General features: G+C 44.5%; 1 protein-coding gene and 1 pseudogene across 1 annotated transcript in view; both read left to right on the forward strand.

Annotated features, from left to right (window-relative positions):
- LOC101714416 (mineralocorticoid receptor) overlaps window positions 1-21,980 on the forward strand; it is a 170,017-nt gene that overhangs the window by 130,051 nt on the left and 17,986 nt on the right. The window lies entirely within an intron of this gene.
- LOC110347521 (glomulin pseudogene) overlaps window positions 1-21,980 on the forward strand; it is a 37,290-nt pseudogene continuing 15,310 nt past the window's right edge.

The raw sequence follows: 21,980 nt of genomic DNA on the forward strand, positions 1-21,980 counted from the left end.
CCCTTGGTTCCTATGAATTGAAGGACAAGCAACCACACACACACACACACACACACACACACGCACGCACGCACGCACGCACGCACGCACACTGGTGACCAAATGAAACCGGAGAACAGAGTTTTCAGGGCTTTGGGAGGAGTTGGAGTGCGTTATCCAGTGAGAGGCAGCAAGAGTGAGATCTGGAGGGCTGGGGATTTAGCTCAGTGGTTCTGGCACCTGCCTCACAAGCACAAGGACCTGAGTTCGATCCCCGGTACTGAAAAAAAAGAAAAGAGAAATCTGGGTAAGGACATTTTTCTTTGGATAATCTCTCTTTCGGAAAAACCTCATTTACAACAAAGGGTGTGGCTCTGACTGGGGAAGGCCCTCAGTTCTGCTACAGGTGTGAGATTGAATTTCATATTTTTGCTTGCAATTTAGGAAATGTTTGGTTAATAAAAATGTTTGCTTTAACATTGCATAAATAGTGTCCATCTTCTACCACTGTTAATCTAATCACCCAATCTTTCAAAAACATTATTAGTGGTTCAGGGCCAGCTGGGTTCATCTTATTCTTTGCCAAATTTTGAATCTCATACTCATCATTCTTCTTAGGCGTCACCTTTCTTGTCCTATGTAAATACAGAAAGAAGATTCTGAGCTTGTTTCTGATCTAATCAGTTAAAGACGAAGTTGAGCTATTTGTTAGCAGCTTCTACAAAATGTTGATTTGGATAACTTGCTTTGTGCATCATTTAAAATATGCTTCTTGTTTCACTGTAGGAGCAGCTTTTCCAGTTCTGGCTCGAAGTGTGTTGTATGCAGTTATGCTAAATTAGTCCTTCGTGTTTGTGAAGTTTCCATACTTTCTTTTGGAGAATTTATTATTCAAATTGGGTCTATATGATTTGAATAATAAATTATTTTGCAAATATTTCCTATGAAGGAAAATGTTGGCAGGAACAGCGACCAGTATTATAATAGTGTTCCTATTGAAGGACTGATTCACCTTTAGATGTCTATGCTAGTAGAGTGTTATCTCTCTGGTGCCAGTGGCATAGGGTTGGTTAATGAAAGAATATTGTTTTCTAGGGTTTTACACTGAGACTCTTGCATATTCCTTGACCTTTGCTTTCTCTGAACTTTTCCTGTAAGAAGAGTCAAATTTCTCTCAAGATGAACTCAGTGATAAATACTTTTGCTTATTCTTGGGTCTTTAAAGAGTGATTTTCTGGGAAGTCGTGGAAATCAGAGATGATTGTAGACTAGGCTTTAAGAAGAACAGCTAGTAATGCTCCATCAGAAGGAAATGCACAGGCAACTGGATCCATGTCTTCCCGTGAATGTAATGGTGAAGCCACATAGCACTTACGTGAGGACACAACCAATTCTCTTTGTTCCATTGATTTCATTGGAAGCCCTTCTTAGTAGAGATTAGAATGGAGTCCTGGGGGTTTTTTCTTAGTGAATTTTCTTACTTGTACAGGCAGGCATGAGTGCAATATCTGAAGTAGTATGTAATTGTTATTACAACACATGATAGTAAATCATGTTTTAAAGCTGTTTGCACGTGATGAGAAGTCACAACTTGTGGCTTGCACACCCTTTTGGACTCTGTGGGCCTGAAGTGGAAGCACAGTGGAAGCACTAAGAGGCCACCTCTGAACCTCCACCACTGGCTGGTTTTCAGCACCAGCGCAGTGCATGGCACCAGACAGGGATACAGTGAATAGTAGTCAGACGGGAAGTCATAAACGCTGATTTTCTGTAAAACTTTCCAGGGAAAATTAGTGTCTTTTTAAAATAATCATATAATTAGCATATGAGAATATGAAGGAGGTCAAAGAGCACAGTTCGGTAAGCTTGGACTTCTTTCTGTGCAAGTGCTTGTTAGTGGATAGTTGCTTGTTGGTAGATAGTACTGCTGAAGCTGTCAGCATAGCCAAGAGAGCAAATGTACCTGCCGCCCCAAAGGTTTCCTGGAGCCTCCTGCTCTCCAGGTACTTTCTACTTTGCTTTCTGTCAGTATAGATTCATTTGTCTTCTCTAGTGTTCCACATACAAAGTATCATGTAGGAGCCTTTTTTGTGTGTATTTCCTTCACTGGCTTTAATCATGTTGAGATTTATCCATGCTATTTGAGTATCTAGATCAAAAGTTCAAGGATTTGCTTTGTTTTTCAGGGATTTTTTTTTAGTGGAGTAGTAGCCCACTGTATGGATACTCCACAATTCATTTGTGCACTCACCCATCGTGGACAATGGGGTTGTTTCCAACTCAAGGCTATAATAAAACCGCGCTTGGCATTAATGGACAAGTCTTGGTATAGACATAGACTTTCCATCTTCTTGGTGTAATACCAAGTAGTAGAATGCCTGTTTATATTACAGGTATGTTTTCTTTTTTTAAATAAAAGGCCAAAATGTTTTCCACAGTGGTTGTACCATTTTACATTCCCTTAAGAAGTGCAGGAGAGTTCACATTGCTCCACATCCTAGCTAAACCTTAGCATGCCTAATCTGGTTTTAGCCATGTGGCAGTATCTCACTGTGGTTTTTAATGTGCATTTCCTGTATGACTGATGATGCTGATTGTCTTTTCAAATGCTCATTTACCATCCTTATGCCTTCTTTGGTGAACTGCCTGTCAAACTCTCGCACATTGTTTTCTGATTGTTGACTTCTATCTGTACTCTAGATTCAGATCTTTTGTTGGACACATGATTTGCAATTCTTTTCTCCCAATCTGTAGCCCTTCTTTTCATCCTGTTACCAATGTCTTTTTGAAGAGCAACAGTTCTTAATGTTAGCAAATGTGTTAGCTTTCCATTCCTATAACAAATGCCTCAGACAATCAACTTACAAAGCGTCCATTTTGACTCGGGCTCTAGAAGTTTCAGTCCATGATTGATTGCATTTGGACCTGAGGTAGGCAGCACATGTGGCAGGAGCATGTGTAAAGCAAAACCTGCTTTTCTTGTGGCAAGCTGGGAACAAAGAGAGCAAGGAAGAGGCTGCGATCCCACATTCTCTCTTAAGTGGCCCCCCAATAGCCTGAAGACTCCCCACTAGGCCCCACCTGTCAGCGTTCTTACCACCTTCAACTCGCACCACAGGCTGGGGATCCGGCCTTCATACGTGGGTTTTTGGGGGCCCGTTAAGAGCCAAACTGTAGTGCTGAGGTCCACCTGGTCACTGCTTTCCCTACAAGTGATGTATTTAGTGCTGTATCTAAGAAGTCCTTGTATAAGCCACTGTCACAGAGTTTTTATCCTAGTGTCACTATCCTTCACTGACATCCAGCATCCTAGAAACCATTTTTGGAAGGGTTTTTCCTGAGCATTTTTGGTGGTTTGAAACATAGGAATAAATTTGATTCATCTTATTCCACTTTCACTAGGAGAAAAACACATTTTTTGGAATCATTGGAATCCTAAAATCTTTTCACAAATGTCGATCTTTAAGGTGGCCTAACAGAAGCGTCTTGAATACTCTGTATCTCTGTTCCAGAGAGAATATTGGAAAATGCATGGCAGTGAAGGCGAACCTTTTAGAGCTTTCAATGATACAAATAGCCCGCTGTGGCAGGTGTCCCATAGGTTGGCCACCATTTGCCTATGGCGACCTTCCCTGAGTTCATACTCACTCAGCCTTGAGGCTTCCCACAGCTTTTTCGTTCGTGTAAGTTAGTGAATCAGCATTTGTGGAATTTTCTTCAAGGGAGTAAGGAGCTACCCCACACACTGTGCTGAGAGCCCAGTTTCTGGTCACCTCCTAGAAAAGAGAACATTTGTTTCTAAGGGTCACACCCATAAGAACTATCTAAACCATTTCAATGTAGATCACAGTTTTGGTTTGGTTTGGTTGGTTGGTTTGTTGTTTATTTGTTTGGTTTGGTTTTACAGTACTGAGGTTTGAACCTAGGGTTTTCACACTAAGCTACATCCTGGCCCTTTCTTATTTCATTTTAAATTTTGAGACAAGGTCTTACTAAGTTACCCAGGCTGGGCTCAAACTTACAAATCCTCCTACTCAGCCTTCCAGAGTGCTGGGATTATGGTCATGTGCCAACACATCCAGGTATAGATCACAGTTTTGCTTTAAAAATGTGCACTAAAAAAAGGGCTAGGGAAGTAGGCCAGTGCAGAGGCCTTGGGTTCCATCCCTAGGACTGAAAAACAAGTTTATAGGATGCTCCATTCCAGGACACATGCACACAGGTACATCTGTTCCACATGGTGCACATATGTGTAGGGAGAACAGTGCCAAGTAAAGGAAAGTTCTCTGAAAGAACAGGTTGACAGTTAAGTGTTGGAATTGGTCAGCTGCTTTAATGACTCATAAACCTTCTGAACCTCAATCTTTCCCTAAAAAATGATTTCAAAGAAAGCAGCTGTAGTGAGGCTCCTAGGAGTGAATGTAATTTTCCATTCTCAATGTTTGGTTCTTGTATGTGAAACATTTAGATTCTTTCTTCTACTATAGAGAATTGACAGTAATCATTTTTAAGCTATCACTAGAAGTATTAATTAATTTCCTGTGGGAAATTAATTAATTCCTTCCTTCTTATGAAGCACATTCTGGTGTATCTAATGAATTTATTGCTAACTTCTATTTGTTCTTAGAGATCAAGGACTGTTTCTGTTATAGTCAGTGTATAGAAGAGAAAATATAAAAAACACGAATATCATCCCTTGAGGCAAAATTGCCCTTTTTTAGTAGAGTATGCATTTGTGATTTTATTTCAGTATGTACACTTGGCACAAATGTGCCTTATGCCTAGCAATGTGGATATACCACAGAGGATACAAACAAAGCAGATGACACCAACTCAGCCCTGGATTAGCTTAGCTTTCACAGAGGTGGCTGCAGCACAATGCAAGGTGGAAGATAATCAGGTGCTGAAATTGGTCCCCTGAGCCATGGGACACTTGATAGCGTGTGTGTGCTTCTACGTTCATTCCTTGGTTGGCAAGGCCCGGCTGTGTTCCGAGACCAGAGGTGCAAATGTGAGCAGATCGCCCATCCTGAGGGAACTTAATTGTCTGGAAGAGGAAGGTGTTTGCCTTGTTTGGCAAACATTTCCGTGTCTAAAAGTGCAGGGCTGGCGAGGGACCCAAAGGCAGCCAGACAGCATCCAGAGGTCACAGGGCGGCGAGCTGGGAGCTGTAGGAATCTGCACATAGTGAGCAGTAGGCTAATTGCCATTCATTCCTCAGTGATAGCAAGCCTTGTGGAAAAAGTGTGGAGCCAGCTGTGCTTGGCAGGATGTGGAGGATTCCCAGGGGAGGGTCAGAGAAACGCTTGTGTAGAAGAAGGCAGAAGCACAGAGAGTGATTTCCCAGGGATCCCAGGTAGCTGGTGGCCACTGGACCCTGTAGACTCTCTGTGCAGTGCTCCTGGCACTGCATGGGAGGACGGAGTGCTTCGGCTGCCAGCAGCTGCAGGATGGGCTGCTGCTTGTTCTCCACCACCCCTGGACTCTTCCTTGTTGTCCTGAAGGGCACCATGTCTGTGAGCCATGCTGTCACACTCAAGGCCATCCACCTGGTTTTGCACACAAATGTCCTATGTGTTTAGCAGTTCTCAAGGTAACATGTTAGGTCTGCCCGAACCTCGGCCACGCTGCTGCATCTCATCATGAAACCTGGCTGCAGCTGCTGCTGGCCTGGCAGGCAGCACTCGCCGTCCTCTGCCTGACAGAGGGGAAGGCTCTGAAGAGCCTCTGCTCAATGATGCTGTCTGCCTCCGTGGAGAAAGCTGGGGCCCCTGGGGGCCAAGGGTTCCCCTCTCTGTGCTGGTGGGAGGAGGAGCAGGAATCTGGCCATACAGCCAGCAGAGCCCCTGCGTGCTGGGGAGACTTCATTCTTTGGGTGGAAAGGGCATTAAGTTTCAGTGACACAGTAACCACCAAAAGTGACACTGCTGCAAGCAGCCCAGACTATTAACACGTTACTCTGAGGTTCTCCTTGCTCATTTAATTGGTGGGTGTTCCTGCATCCAGGCTGCAGTACTGGCAGTTGCCATCATGATTCTGCCATAGGTGGTGTGGAGAGCGACACCAGCCTATTCTAAGCTTTCCTGACCGCATTCCCAAAGATGCCAGCTACCAGTTTGGCCCATTTCTCCGTTTATCTGGGCAGCCAGCTCACTGTCCCATTGGACTTTCTCAGTCTTCCCAGTCAGTTTCTCCTCAGGAAAAGTTCTGCGGCCCAGTAGGAGCCCAGCGCAGACACCTGACCGTCACAGACAGGAGAGCAAGGGCCGCCTGCGCTGCTGCCCTGTTCGTCTCAGTAAACGTGGCTGCTTGTGGGGTTTAACCCTCAGCTCCTTCACCTGTACAAGGGGAGTGAGCCCCATCTTGCAGGGGGTCTCGAGACGTGAATGAGCATCTAAGGAGCCTGCCACATACATGCGCTGAGCAAGATTCACCCTCTCTTCCTATTGCTCCAGTGACCATGAGATGAGAGTGTATGAATCTATTTATAACAGTGTGCCCAGCCCGGCCATACCCCACGTGTGCGTGTGTGCGTGTGTATAGCTCTGATCAAGATTCAAAACCACATTCTTTCTCCCTGAGCTAAGCAACCATTTAATACAATCTTTAGCAGTGCTCTGCTGCCTTCTTCTTTGATGAGACCATGACTAAGAAAGATTCTAAATACAGGAAGAGTTGTTTGTTTCAGAGCCAGCTAAATGAGCAAAGCCTTATGAGCTCCCAAGGCACCAGGGGAGAGGGGAGGACACTAATTCTACCAAAAATGACTTCTGGAAAAGGAAATCTTCACAGGTAAAGATTTCAAATTCAGTGCGTAAGTGACAAGGCACATCTTAGTCTTCGTGTAGCTGATGAAATCAACAGAACAATTATTTATACTACATCTCTCGAGTTCCTCTTGTAGATAAGGGCTGGCATTTGCACTTACTTTTTAAAATTTTATTTATTTATTTATTTTGCACTTCCAAACTTGTAGTTTTGAGGGCATACAGTACTGTCGTTCACTCAGCCTGTACGCTGGGTGAATGGTACCAATGGATCATTATTTTCAATGAAAACATTTTTATGTGTGTATAACTTTTTAAATGCCACAAGTTCATTTAAAAATTTAAAAATGAGAAATAGTAGGTCAGAATGCCCCATTATTTCAGTATGATGGGTAAATATGAATTGGTGGCTTTGCGTGTGGTGTGGAAATACCCGAGCGCTCCAAGGATCGGTGTGCATTTTGTGCTGGGAGCTGGAGCTACTACGGAGTCCAGCCAGAGAGATAGGAAGGCTTGGGGGTGGGGGTGTCCTCCTTTATCTCCGCCCCTCTTTCATGCTTGGTCATGGTTTTCTGAGGCTGACTCAAAACAAAATCGGGGGCATTTCCTTATCTTTTTGGAAATGGTTAATTTAAAACATTTAAATATATTCAGGGGCTAATTTTTACCAACTGTTGGTCCACAGCCAAACAATACCCTAAGATGCAGTTATACCAGATTTTGGAGAAATGAGGAAGAATCCTGCAGGACAGGAACTCTGTCCTTCCTTTTATATTATTGTACTTTAAGTTGTGGCAAAACACACAAAAACAAAATTTACTGTCTTAAATGTTTTTTCAGTGTACAGTTCAGTAGTGTTAAGTACATTTACCTTATGTAACTGATCTCCCAGAATTCTTCATCTTACAAAACTAAACCTCTGTGTCCATTGCACAAAAACTGTTCCCTATTCTGCCCCCAGCTCCTGGCAACCACTCTTGCACTTTCCATATCTGTAAGTTTGGCTCTCCAGCTGCCTCACATGGAAGGAATCTTGTAGTATTTGTCATGTATGTCTGGCTTAATACCCTCTAGGTCCATCCACATTGCAGAGTCCTTCAGAATTTTCTTGTGTTTTAAGGCTGAATAATACTCCTTTGCCTACACATATCCCAAGCTGTTCATGTGCTAATCCGGCAAGGAACACTTGGGTTGCTCCCTCTTAACTGTTGTGAGTACCGCTACTTTGAACATGGATGTAAAATGTCTTTGTGACCTCCCTTTCAGTTCTTCAGAGTATATGCTTGTAAATGTAATTGGTACAACATACAAAAATGGTATCCTTAATTTTTTGAGGAACCACCTAACTGGTTTGCACAGTAGCTATGCCATTTCACATTGTCACCCACCATGCACATGAGCTCCACTTTCTTCATGTCCTTACGTACCTGTTACTTTGTCTCTTGTTCTTTCTTTCCTCTCCCTTCCTCTCTCTCTCTTTCTTTCTTTCACAGTAACCATCCTAATAGTGTGAAGTACAGTCTCATTGTAATTTTGACTTGCATTTCTCTAATGATTAGTATCTTTTCGTGTGTTTATTGACCATTTGTGTATCTTCTTTGGAGAAATGTCTATTAAAGTCTGTGGCCCAATTTTAATTAGTTTTTTTAATTGCTGAATTATAGGAACTCTTTATGTAGCCTAGATATTAGCTTCTTTTCAAATATGTGATTTGCAAATATTTTCTCACATTCTGTTTTTGTTTGGCTGTTAAAATCTTCTCATATGAACTTACTATGATAGCAGACAATAGTTGGCTTCTTTTAATCCTTAACCAACAAAATGGAAGTTGTCTTATTCCATTTTATTCAAAGAGGGGAGAAAGTACTTTTTTCTAAAGTCAGTCATTCCTTTTGCATCATCATACATCAGCAACACACAGGTGGCATCCCCCCAGGACAAGTGCCATTGCCCACGGTTGGACTGAAAGCTGATCAGAATGTAGCTTCCTGTAGGAATGCTGTTGAGAAGCAAGGGCCTGGCCTTGCATTCCATGCCCACCTGACACAAGAGATGTGCCTTGTGTTTCTGGAAAAACAAAAGTTCAGGTAGAAAGAACCACTGAGGGCCATGCTCCAGAGGGTCTCATCTAAATCAAACCTGATACAAAGGAATCTCTACCTAATCTGAAATATATCTAGAGGAGATTTTGGAAAACTGTCTCATTGTTTAACACCTGTGTCAATAAATCCCTCCTTCTTATGCGGTCTAAATCCCTCTCCTTACAGCATAATAATAACGATGAATTCCTAGGCTTTACTTAGTCCCTTTCTTCTTAAATCTTGTTATTAATTCTTACAATGCCTCTACAATGTGAGGATGAGTAAATATTACTATTTAAACTTGTGTCCCGTCATTTCTTTCTCTATAAAAAGAAAGTAATGGTAATACTTACTCAGCTCTTTTTCTCCCTTTCTTAGGGAGAAAGGAATTAAAACGGGGGTCCAGCAAATTTTCCCAGGTTCATACATGAGGCAGGAGCCAGAAGGTGGATGTGCAGGAGGGAGAGTAGTGCCTGAGAGAAATGTCACCTGTGGCTGGCAGGACCGGCCGTCCACCTGGTTAGTTCTGTTGCCCCTGGCAGGTTAGGCAGCATTCTGGACCACTCCATAAAGTGGGCAACATGGGGGGCCAGTGTTGCAGCATGTGTCCCGGGCAGTCGCACAGGGTTCCTCACATGGAAGGAAGGGTCTGACTCTCGCCATGACAATGGCTGCTGCCATCTTGAAATTCATAATAAACTTTGAACAGAGGCTCCAGCCCCCATGAGAAAAGCAACCTGCCCCGGGCATGATGTGAACTGTCTTGAGATGGTGCTGGTCAGAGGAGATAGGCAGTGTGCAGAGCCACCTACACAGTGAGGATCAGTGGCAGGTGTGCCGAGGTAGGAGGGCAGCAAAGCTGACAAAGGCAGAGAGCACCGGTGGAGCAAGTCAAGAGGGGCGCAGTTCCCAGTGCCATCTTACACTGCAGGGATCACCTTTCAACAGCTGATCATGAATGGCCAAGGAGATACCAGTTGGTCAGTGATGTTTATCAAGGTCATGGGACTAGAAAGTGTATATAATTAAATTACATCACTCCGAATCATCCTCACACTGTGCATTTACCAGTTCACTAAAGTTTATTTGTAAACCTGAAATCCATGCCAGGGCACTTATGCAGTGACTCTCAGACATGTGCAAAGCAGTAGAAAACACCACCCCACCGGATGGGCTCATCTGTGTCCAAGGTTGACAAGGTGGCTCTGCCCTCTTGTTTCAGCTCTCCTGCTCTAAGTATGAGTCCATCTTGAGATCTGTTTCCTGCCATATTGTGCATTTGGAGCTTCTGTTGTTGAGAAGACTCCCAAGCTCTGTCTGGTCTTCCTGAGCACAGAAAGGATGTGATGGGGCTTATGTGTTTGAAAAGTACCATTCAGGCACGAGCTGCTGTGGTGCTGTAGGCCATGAATTGGCCGTCTGTCCTGCATCAGTGTCTTTGTGAACAGAGATGTGCATAAAACAAGGTTACGCATCAGTCGTTTGATGAAAACATTGTCACCAGCAGCTGGTGGGGCTCTCACCTCGTAGTTCCCATAGGAGCAGTTCCTTGGGATTTACCAACTCAGGAACTTTTGTTTTGGTTTTGGGTTGTTTGTGGAACTGAGGATTGAGCCCAGGGCCTTCACACTGAGCTACGCACTCAGTCCTTTTTTGTTTTGCGTTTCTTGTGCCAAGGTCATACTAAGTCACTAAGTTGCCCAAGCTAGCTTCAAACTTGTAATCCCCCGCCTCACCTCCCAGAGTCCTGTGGTTGCCAGCACATGGTACCATGCCTGGCTTCCACAGTGGCTGCTGGGACTTGGCCGAAAGCATGTACCCTGCAGGGAATGGGGGCTCAACAGGAAAGGACTCCTGAAGCAACAACCAGCAATGGAAGACAGGAGGAAGGCTGTCTGTCTACATGACAGATTCTGGAACCTTTAAGATGCACAATGTCTAGTTGGTGTCTAGTTCACCCCTCAAGGATTTTTTTCTACACCTTTTCTTAAATGCTAGCAGAGTCTGTATAATAATTGGAAACCTGTATCTAGCTATACCATATTTCTCAGTTTGGAGACCATTCTCTCCCACAGTTTACCATTTCCAGAAGCCATTCTTACATATTCCAACAAACAGTAAAAATTTGTTCTCCCAAAAGCTGCTGTTGCATCTCCAAAGTGCCTTCTGGTCCAGTGGTCAGCCAACTTTTTAGGTAATGAAGCAGATAGTAAATATTTTAGGTTTTATGGGCCATGTGATCTTGGAGCTATTCAACTGGATGATTGTAGCATGAAAACAGTCATGATAAGACTGGCATTATTTCACTTAAACTATTTTGTATAATTTTAACACAGCAGAAAATACCATTTAAAATTTTTTCAACTTTTTAAAAGTATAAAAAGATACATACACATGAAAAAACTTATAAAAACATTAGTCCAAATTTGACCTGCTGGCCATAGATCATTCAACTCTTTGATTTAGTAGAATCAGAATGAAGGGAATAAAATAGGCCACCTTGGTCTTATGCATTCCTACTTAAACCTGCCCCTGGCCATTGGGATCTGCTCCTTAGTACTTCAGGTTCTGTTGGTTTCCTTTTCTTTTTCTTTTCCAGAGATTGAAATAAGAATTTAACTGCTTCATATAGATTAACCTAATGTTGAGATCAGTAACATATAAACAAGATGGTTTAGATTTTTTTTGGTTGGCTTAGTGTAGTGTACATTTGCAAGAAAGATCTAGGAAATATTGAAAACAAAATTAGAGAAAGTTCATACTTCTATATACAGTAACATGCCAATGCATTTCAGACACAACCCTTTCATTACATTTCCTTTGTGCGGCAATGTTCTAATTATCCCTTTATCTTTAAGCTCTGCTTTCTTCTTTTCCATTGTGTCATTTTTCTTTGTGTTTTTCACATGTACAATAGACCTTATTCACAAGAAGGCGGAGCTGTGGTCTGGAATGAGGCTTGTAATACAAGGAAACTTAAACAGGGTGGAAATTAAATAAATTTAAGTCCCCAGAAATTAGAAGGAAAATGAGTCCCGTTTTGCTTAGCACAGCATCCAAATGACACATTTGGGGGGATTTTAATATTCATCACTGGCCAGAGATCAATGATTGGTGTTAAATTTATTGTAAAAATGGTGATGAGGAACAAATTAAAATATGTAACTGTCAGAGGCCAACAGAAGGGGAGTAGGATGCAGAGTTTGCAGACACCCTTGATTTCTCCCGAGTCACGAGACAGCACCTACTCGCATCCCAGCCCCTGTCCACTCCTGGTCTGTCCCTGTCTTCCTGTATCCCAGGACTGCTGCCAGGAGCCGCACTGACAGCCCTGCCTCGGTCCCTTCAGCAGGAGAACTGGACAGCGCTCCTTGAGACAGTGTGGGAGGCGCCCACATCCTAGCCTGGCAGCCTGGCTCTGAGCCGCCTCACAAGGGTCTCCTTACCTGGAGTTTGCAAGCAGAGCTCACATGATGATGCAGCAGAGCACATGGCCCCATAGAGGCCTGTCTCCTGCCATGGGGACACCTGAAGCGAGGTGTCCCCATCCACCCGTGCTGGCCCTGGGCAGAGGAGAGCTTTCTCTTAAAATGGGGAAGCAACAGGTGATTCCATCTGCATGTGTGATACCTCATGGCCCCCAGGGATCTCACCAGTGTCCCCAAGTGTCTCTGAGACCCTGAGTGTTCTCGCTGATGCACTTATCTTGAGATGCCTTTCGATACCTCCAGATTTAGTGCCTCAGGACTTTCCTAAGCTGAGCCTGTGAGGAACCTGCGAGCAGCACTCAGCCTAGTGGCACTTTGGTTCCTGGGTTTAGGGAAGGGAATGTATAAGTCAGTGGTAGTATCACTTTGTTCCAGTTTATATGTACTTTGGAAACAAATGCTAGTCAGTGGCAGGGGAGGCCCTTGTCACCATATCACGTTTTCCTGAGACAGAGTCATCCAAAGAAGAGTGGGGACACCTGGCCACATTGAGCCCACCTGGGTACCTGCTCGCATCACCCCTGCTCACCTAGCCTGGCAAGGGGTTAGGGGTTTTGAACTTGTTTTTTTAAAGTAATTTTTATTGTGGGAGAATATACGTAACCCATAATTTACCATCTTAACCATCTTTAGGTGTAGCATCAGTGGAATGAAGCATATTCACATTACTGTGCAGTCTGCTCCACAGTCCATCGCTCCAAGGAGAAACTGTACCCACTAAACCCGAGCTCCTATGCCTTCTCCCTCCCCACTGGCAAACACTATTCTTTCTGTCTTTATGAATTTGACTACTCTGTCTCTCATGTAAGTGAAATCATATAATAATCGTCCTGTCACGTCAGGCTCATTTCACTTCATGTTTTTGAAGTTTCTCCGTGTTGTGACATGTTTCAGAATTCCATTCCTTTTTAAGGCCGAATAATAATCCTTTGTGTGTGTATACCACGTTTTGTTTATCCACTCATTTCTTGTGGGCATTTGGGCTGTTGCCAACTTCTAACTAATATGAATAACGTTGCTGTAAACATAGACATACAAATATCTGTTCAAATCCCTGCTTTCAATTATATGGGGCTAAAGACCTAATTGTGGAATGCTGGATTATATGGCGATTCTATGTTTAATTTTTTGAGAACCTGCCCTCCCATCTCCCACAGAGCTAAAGCATTCTATTCCCACCAGTGCAGAGCCCAGAGGCTCTCCTTTATCCACATCCTTGTGAGAAATTATTTCCTGCTTTTTAATAGCAATCCTATTGGGTGTGAAGTACTATCTAATTGTGGTTTTGGTTTAAATTTGCATTTCTCTAATGACTAGTGATGGTAAACATCTTTTCATCTGTTTAGTGGCCATTTTTATATCTTATCTGGAAAAGTACTTGATCCATTTTTTAAATTGGATTGTTCCTGTTGTTGAGTTGTAGGATATATATATATATGCATGTTATTAAATCCTTATTAGATAAACAATTTGAAAATATTTTCTCCCACTCCATGGGTTGCCATTTAACTCTCTTGAGTGTCCTGTGATGCCCAGTTGCTAATCCCAGTGTAGTCTGGTTTATTTTCTGTTGTTGTGGCCCATGCTTTTGGTGTCATAGCCAAGAATAAGCAAGCATGCTTCATTCTGAATGAAGGCCAAGCTCCTTATATAATCACCACAGGTCATTTTCCAGCATTCACAAGTCTATTTTTGGAGCACCTAGACTAAATAGTCACTGGCCATCTGTGTCCAGTGAAACTAGTAGTGTCAAAGAATTTACAGTTGCATCTGTGTGTCTTTTGCCCCAGCCCCATCAATACAGCTGACTACATGTTTTTTTCTGTGTGTGGTCCTGGGCATTAAACGCAGGGCCTTCCACCCCGTCACACGCTCTAGTGCTGAGCTACGCCCCCAGTCCTAGGTGGTTAAATTGTGATCTTTGAAAATAAAGCTTTGCTCCAGCCCCACAGTGCTGGTTTCAGGCAGGGCCCATCTCACTTGGGTGAAGATCTGGAGGCGGCACATGGTACAGAGGGAGCTGGCTCTGCAAACCACTGGGGGCCCAGATCAGAGAGGCTGCTGTCCAGCTTGGTGGCCGTGAAGCAGTTAGCAGTGTGGCCGCAGAGGGGACCTTCCCACCGGCTTCTGCAGAGCTGGCACTGCCCACGATGACAAGGATGACTCAGTGGAGATAGCAGGGAAAGGGCCGCACACAGGCCCCACTGAGGACGGAGCCAAGGGCATCAGCTGCCCGTGACCTTGGTGACCTTCCCAGCTCCTCTGCCACCCGACAGCTGTGGCCCTTCTTCGCCCTGGGAGATTAGAGCTGGCCGGGCTGCTCAGCTCTTGTGATCCCAGCAGATGCGCTGTGCACTGAATGAAGAAGAGTCGATGTGCAAGTCTCTGTCTGATGCCTAGGAACATGGGACTCTCTTGCTGCTGATTATGACTGGGGCTCCTGCCTCTCTACCTAGCCTGGTGTTTACCAAGAAAGGGCTGCAGGGATCAATCGTGAGGCCACACACCAGGCCATGTTTCTGTCTGCAATTGAAGGCGTTGGCACAGTCTGCAGTCGGGGTACAGTGCTTAACGACTCTCTGTGACCTCCCTCCCCGCTCTGGGTGCCTCTGAGCACACTGAGCAGCCACCAGGTGACGTGCATTAAATCAAGGACATCGGAGTCCCAGGAAAAGATCGGGCAAGGTTAACGTCATGCTCAGTGTCACTAAAATAGAGATGCTCATTTAAATTACTGTCGTTGTTGTGACTGCTGCTACACTGACCCAAACTGGCAACATGCTGTTTGAAAATGCACTGTTGAAGTACGTTATTCCCAGATACTTGTGGTTTGGGGTAAGTCAGAGAAACCAGGACACAGGAATTCTGGGAACTGTGAAACCCTTAGTGTCCTCTCCAGGGCTGCTCAGCAGCACCACCAGCGGGCCTGTTTAAGATGTGCCTCTCCTTGATGGGGGACAGGAGCACATCTATAATCCCAGCATGTAGGGAGGCTGAGGCAGCTTGCTGAGACCCTGACTCAAACTGAAAATTTCAAAAGGCACGGGAATGTAGCTCAGTGGTAGAGCAGCCCTGGAGTAGATCTCTGGTATAACACACACACACACACCCCCAAGTAGTTTCTGCCTTCAAGGAGCTTTCGGTATAACACACACACACACACACACACACACACACACACACACACCCAAGTAGTTTCTGCCTTCAAGGAGCTTTCGGTATAACACACACACACACACACACACCAAGTAGTTTCTGCCTTCAAGGAGCTTGCAGGCCGGCAGCTTGAGGAGCTGCACCATAAATACAAAAAGCGAAACCATAAGAGATGTGTCAGTGGGACAAAGGAGGAAGCAGTGTCATCTGTGAGGTCAGAGGAGATGAAGGTCTCCTGATGAAGAGGAGACTGCAGGGAGGGGCCGGTGACAGGAAGAGTCCTGGGAAACACACAGAAGCAGCCCTGCCTCACATCATCTGCAAAGAACACCATTTACAAGATCATCCCACGCCCAGTGCGCGTGCAAGGCACACACTGGAGTACCCCCGGGGCGCTGTCCACAGCCACCCTGCAGGGAGGTGCTTTGACACCACCTTGTTTCCCCACCAAAACTGGCAGGTCCTGTGACGTTTGTGCCCCACTAGCCGCCACCTGTGCCCCACACCAGGATGCACAGCCCACTCACGTTACCCAGTGTCAGCTCCAGTGTGCACCGCTGGGCTGCCCGGCCTCTGCTGACCTTGCATCAGGGGCAGTGGTCGGTCTGCACTGGCAAGGAGGCTGGGGGTGCCACTGGCAAGGACGGTGACTCGTAGCCATCTGCATCCTTGACCCTGGACCCTCTGGGGCAGGCCAGAGCCCAGTGAGCTTGTTTTCCCCAGTGAGCTTGTTTTCCCCAGTGCACACTGTGCTGTCGGGTCTCTGTGCAGACGGACACAGGGACTGGAAGATGCTTTTCTGTAACACAGCACTGTGGCGTATCAAGCAGTGTCCACTCTGGCTGCTCAGCATCTGTGCTGCCCCAGCAGTTCCTTGTGGGACTGGGACTCTCCTGGCCTTGTCCCCAGCTCCTCCAGGTCTGCCTCTGCACCTCCTCCTGTCATGAGCCTGGTTTTCAGTAGGGAGGGCGCTCTGTCCTGCAGCTCCACCCAACCTGACCACTGACCGAGGACCAGGCATGGGTGGGTCCTAGTCCAGACTGGCATCTCCTGGCTTCTGTTCTCAGATGCTCCCTGCCTTACCAGTGCAGTCTTGACTCAGGTTTGAGATCTGCAGAGGCTTCCCTAGCCTTTCCAGATAGGGGGGCTGAGGCAGGCTGAGCCCTCTGGGCAGCCAGCCCTGTATTTGGCCCTACTGCCCCAACAGTTCCAATGCGCCCTTCCCCGAGAGTGGCTGGCGACTCGCCCTGGCCCAGATGCAGGCTCATGGTGTCAAATGCTCAACCCGTGTGAGGCTCTGACCCCGCCCACCCTGCCTAGGAAGGCCCCGTCCCTCTGCATCAGACCGAGGCATAAACAGAGGCCCTGGCTATCAGCTCATGACTGGGAATAAACTGCCTTTGCTCTCTGAGGAACCAGAACAGAGGTGGGTGGGAAGCGCCAGCCCAGGTGAATATGCATAGTAGGTGAGAGGCATCTGGGACACCTATCCCCAGCCAACCTGCAAGGAGGACAGCCAGGCGCCTGGGCTCTCCACATCGCTCTTCTCAGCATCTCTCAGGCTGAGGACACATCAAGGCGGGTAATATGAATGGGCAGAGGCAGGCACAGGGCCGTCCCCATGAGCAGGCTCACTGCCGAGCTCCCCAGACATGCCACCTGGGGCTGGAGAACGGACCTCCCCCTCCTTCTGTCTCCTAGCATCAGAAGTCAGTGCTGTTGTCTCCTGTATGTGAATGGGACCCTCCAGGCCATAGCTCTTGTCTGGGATGTCAGTGGGTCCAATGACAGACTCTCTGCTCTCCTCCCACAGCCACCTGTCACATACTCTTTGCTCCTTCAAGGCCACCTATTCCAAGCACCTCCCAGTGCTCCAGCTTCCTAAAACATCACCTCCTCCTTCCTCCTCCTGGGCACCGGGGGCGCCTGGGTATTGACTGGTGGGACAGAACAGAGCTGCCCTGAGACAGGGCTTTGCCAGGCTCACTGTGGTTTCCCCAGCCCCAGTGCTCAGTGTCTTAGGTGGATGGATGAGGGGGCTGAGTTGTGGATTAAGCCCATTGCCCTTCTGAAGGCCCCAAGGCATGAAGACAGGGAGCTTTTATCACTGGACATGAGCAAGACCTAATGTAAGAGCTGTGGAAATCATGGCCAGCAGGGAGAGTTGTTCTAATGGTGATTGGTGTTGTCTAGATGTCTTGCCTATCTTTGGGGCAAAAATTTTAATATATTTATTGATCCATAGTAACTGTACATATTTGAGGTAGAGTGTGACATTTCAGTACATGTATAAAATGTGTTATGGTCAGAACAGGTAAATAGCATACTGATCACCTTAGACGTACATCACTTGATGTTGTTGGGAACATTCAAAATTCTTTCCACTAGCTACTTTGAAGTCTTCACTTAATTGTTCTCAACTATACTAATCCTGTTCTAAGCTACTCCACGTTAGAAGTTACCCCTTTATCCAACTGCACGCCAGTACCCGTTGACTGTCCTTATTCAGTCTATCCTTCCCTCCTTCCCCGCGCTCTTCCCAGGCCCGTGTAACCATTTTTGACATCAACTTTTTAACTGCCACAAATACAGTTACAATATGTGTAGTTGTCATTCTGTGCATGACTTATTTCACTGAACATGTCTTCTGGTTCCATCTATGTTGCTGCAAATGACAGAAATTCGTTCTTCTAATGGCTGAATATTATTCCATTGTGGATATCTTTTCTTTATCCACATTTTCTTTATCCATTCATCTGTTGGTAGACACCTACTTTGATTCCACACCCTGGCTGTTGCAAACAGTGCTACAACAAACATGTGAGTGCAGACATCTCTTTGTCATACTGATTTCAGTGCATGTGGACATAGTCCAAGTAGTGGAATACCTGGACCATTTGGTGATTTCATCTCTAAGGTTTTTCTGGGAAACCTCCGTATTGTTTTCCATAGTGGCTGAACTAATTTACATTCCTATTAACGATGCATGATAATTCCCTTTTTCTGTATCTTCACCACCACTTACTTTTTGTCCTTTTGGTTATAGCCATTCTAACTGGGAGAAGTTGATACTCATTATGGTTTTGATTTGTGCTACCCTGATTATTAGTGGTGTTGAGTATTTTTTTTTCACATACTTCTTGGCCATTTGTATATCACCTTTTGAAAAATGTCCATTCAGATCATTCATCTGTTTTTAAATTGGATTATTTCACTTGTTTTTTGTTCTTTTGTTTTGCTGTTGGTTCAAGTTCCCTATACATTCTGGAAATTAATCCTTTGTTGGATGAATAATTGGCAAATATTTTTTACCATTCTATAGGTTGTCTCTTCACTTTATTTTTTATTTTTTAAGAGTAGGAAAATTTATTGAGTGAAAGAAAGCTTCTGCCTAAGAGAGACAGAAGAGGGACTGGAAAGTGGATTGCCCGCCCACTCCACTTTTCAAAGATGTTTTATACAGCAAAGCCATGTGGTGAGGCGGCTACAAAGTGGGACAAAACTGTAAGACCCAATGGAAATTTATAAGGTGGGCATGAGGTGGGACAAAACCATGACCAACCTATAAGATTACAGGTATAGTCACCCAGATAATATTGATTAAATGGGGGTCAAATGGGGTAGTAAGTCATGTAGCAAGCGTACAAGGATTTTCAGTAAGGGTGGGGGTCAGGGATATTTCCCACAGAGGCTGGGTTAAAACCATGGCCCTCCACCCAGGTGATTGATAACCTGTTTAGAATATCAGTAACTGCTATTCATCCTACATGGGTGTGGTAGTTTCTCTCCTTTTACAGTGCTGGCCTTCAGTGAATGTGTCTTCACTTTCCCCATGTTGGCTCCTTGTGGGCTGGCCCTGTCTAACTGCCTACAAGATATCTAATTAACTTACCTATCTGCAGTATTCTCCCCTCTGAAGAAGGACCCCTAACTGCTGTGAGAGGGCAAAGGGCAAAGACCGTTCTGGCTACTTCCAGCTGAGAAGGGTCGTAGTTGTGATCAGCAGTCAAATTACTCTGCAGAGGATCTATCCAAAGGCCTTCGATAGGCGCTAGGCATTGTCATCTTGGTAGCTGTATAGCTTTGAGTCTGGAGGAGACAAAGCCAAAGAAACAGTTAAGAATACATGGGCCAAATTATAAGGTCAGCAGGATTGCTATGAATCTAGCCAACTAGGGTCTCCACCGGGAGGAACTAGTAATAGCCTCCCACAAAGAGGATAAGGAGAAGGTCTGGATGACTTCAGAATCCAACATAGAAGTCCATATTGTATAGTTTAGCAGTTATGAGCTGTTTACAAGGTCGATCTGGTGGATCCCAGTAAAAGAAGTCTAGCACATTTGCCACTGGTTCCTTTTGTATGACTGCTTGGGGTTTGGCAGCCTCTAGGCAAGAATAAACCAAACTTTTAAGAAATTAGAGCATGCATAATCTAAGCATGAGCACACTAGAATGGAAGGGCAGGTGGGGGAGGAAGTCACACTTAGATACTGGAATAGTGAGTGATTGTGACCCATTACCTCTTAGACTCTTTTATTGATGGTGGTTATCTGTAGGTCTGATAATTCCATCTGGACATTAAGCATTTTTGAAATACAAAGCACAGTTAAAGGGCTGAATTGAACAAATACCCAGAGCCTATGAAACAAAAAGTTACAATCTGTGAAGCAAAAAAACCAAAGTTAAAACCTACAAAAGAAAACTTTACCTCCAACCAGTAATCTCGGTGGAAGACCTCCTAAATTATATAGGAGGAAGAGATGTAACTCCCAAACCTACTAAATATCCAAAACGTGAGTTCATGTTCTCTAAAATCAAAGAATGAATTCTAGGAACAGTGGAGGTTAAGAGTAGGAAACTTAATTGAGTGAAAGAAAGCTTCTAAGAGAGACAGAAGGGGGACTGGAAAGTGGGTTGCCCCTCTTCACTTTAATTATTTCCATGGATGTGGAAAAGATTTTAAGTTTGATATAATCCTATTTATCAATTTTCACCTTTGTTTTCTGTGCTTTTGAGGCCATATACAAAAAAATCCTTGCCCAGACCAATGTCCTGAAGCATTTCCTGTATTTTTTTTCTAGTAGTTTCATAGTTCTAGGTCTTATATTTGTCTTTGATCCCATTTTGAGTTGATTTTTGTATATGGTGTGATATAGGGGCCTACTTTCTTTCTTCTGCATATGAATGTCCAGTTTTGCCAGCATCATTTACTGAAGTGCCTTTCTTTACTTCAGTGAATGTTCTCATTGCCTTTGTCATAAATCAGTAGCCTGTAAATATGTGGGTTCTTTATTTGGTTATAGTGGTCTGTTTATGCCAATTTTTGATGTTTTAGTTACATTTCTTTGTAGTATGTTTTGAAGTCAGGTACAGTGGACCCCTCAGTTATGACTGGTCTGACATACAAACAACTTGGGTTACAACCAGAATTTTAGTTTTTAACTTACAAACAAAATCTTGAGTTATGACCCAAATGCTGGCTGCTTGTGCTTCCAGGTGGTCTCAGATACAGATTTAACCCTTAAAGAGTTCTGGAAGGAGCATTACAACATCCTTTCCTGTGTGGGGTTAACTGAGAAATCCTGGGCCAGTGTCTCTCAGGACACTGAGATCTGCCTGTATACAGAAGAGAGACTTTGAAGGCTGCATAGTGGAGCCTGAGTCTTCATTGACCAACCTGAGTTACAGCCAGCACTCAGGAATGAACTGAGTTTGTAAATGAAGGGTCCACCCTATTCTAATGCCTCCAACTTTGTTATATGTGCTCAGGATTGTTTTGGCTACATGGAATCCTTTGTGCTTACATATGAATTTTAGGATTGTTTTTTCTAGGTTTGTGAAGAATCCCATTGGTATTCTGGTAAAATTTTCATTGAATTTCTAGTATACTTTAGGCACTATGGGCATTTTAACAATATTACTACTTCCAATCCATGAACATAGGATGTCTTTTTTTTCTTTTTCATTACTCTTTATTTCATCATTGTAATTTTCATTATAGAGATCATTCCCCTTCTTGGTTAAAATTATTTCTGGGTACTCTATTTGCAGCTATTGTGAATGGTGGCATTGCTTTCTGGATTTTTGTCTTAACAATTTCATTGTTGCTGTATAAAAAAGCTAATTTTCATGTTAATTTAATATCCTGTATCCTTACTGAAGTATATTTTAATGGAAATATATTTTCTTAGTTACTTTTATCTCTCTGCTGAGACAAAATATCCAACACCCAAAGTTTAAGGGAGGAAAAGTTTATTTAGCTCACAGTTTGAAGAGGTTTCAGTCCATAATTGGCTGGCTCCAAGGCAGGGTGGCAGAGGGGCCACAGTTCATGGCAGACAGAAGGTAGCAAAACAACAAAGGACCTTAACAGCACCTTCCTGCCCTTTTTATCTCATTCAGACTACTTAGGGTGGGTAGCACTCACACCCTTAACCCTAGTCTCTGGGGACTAACATTGCAGGATGAATGAATCACATGCTTTTGATTCAGCCACCTCTGAAAAGGCC

The sequence above is a fragment of the Heterocephalus glaber genome, unplaced genomic scaffold (genome assembly GCF_053883595.1).
Source record: "Heterocephalus glaber isolate CG9 unplaced genomic scaffold, H.glaber_assembly_v1.0 deba00001588, whole genome shotgun sequence".
NCBI lineage: Eukaryota > Metazoa > Chordata > Mammalia > Rodentia > Bathyergidae > Heterocephalus > Heterocephalus glaber.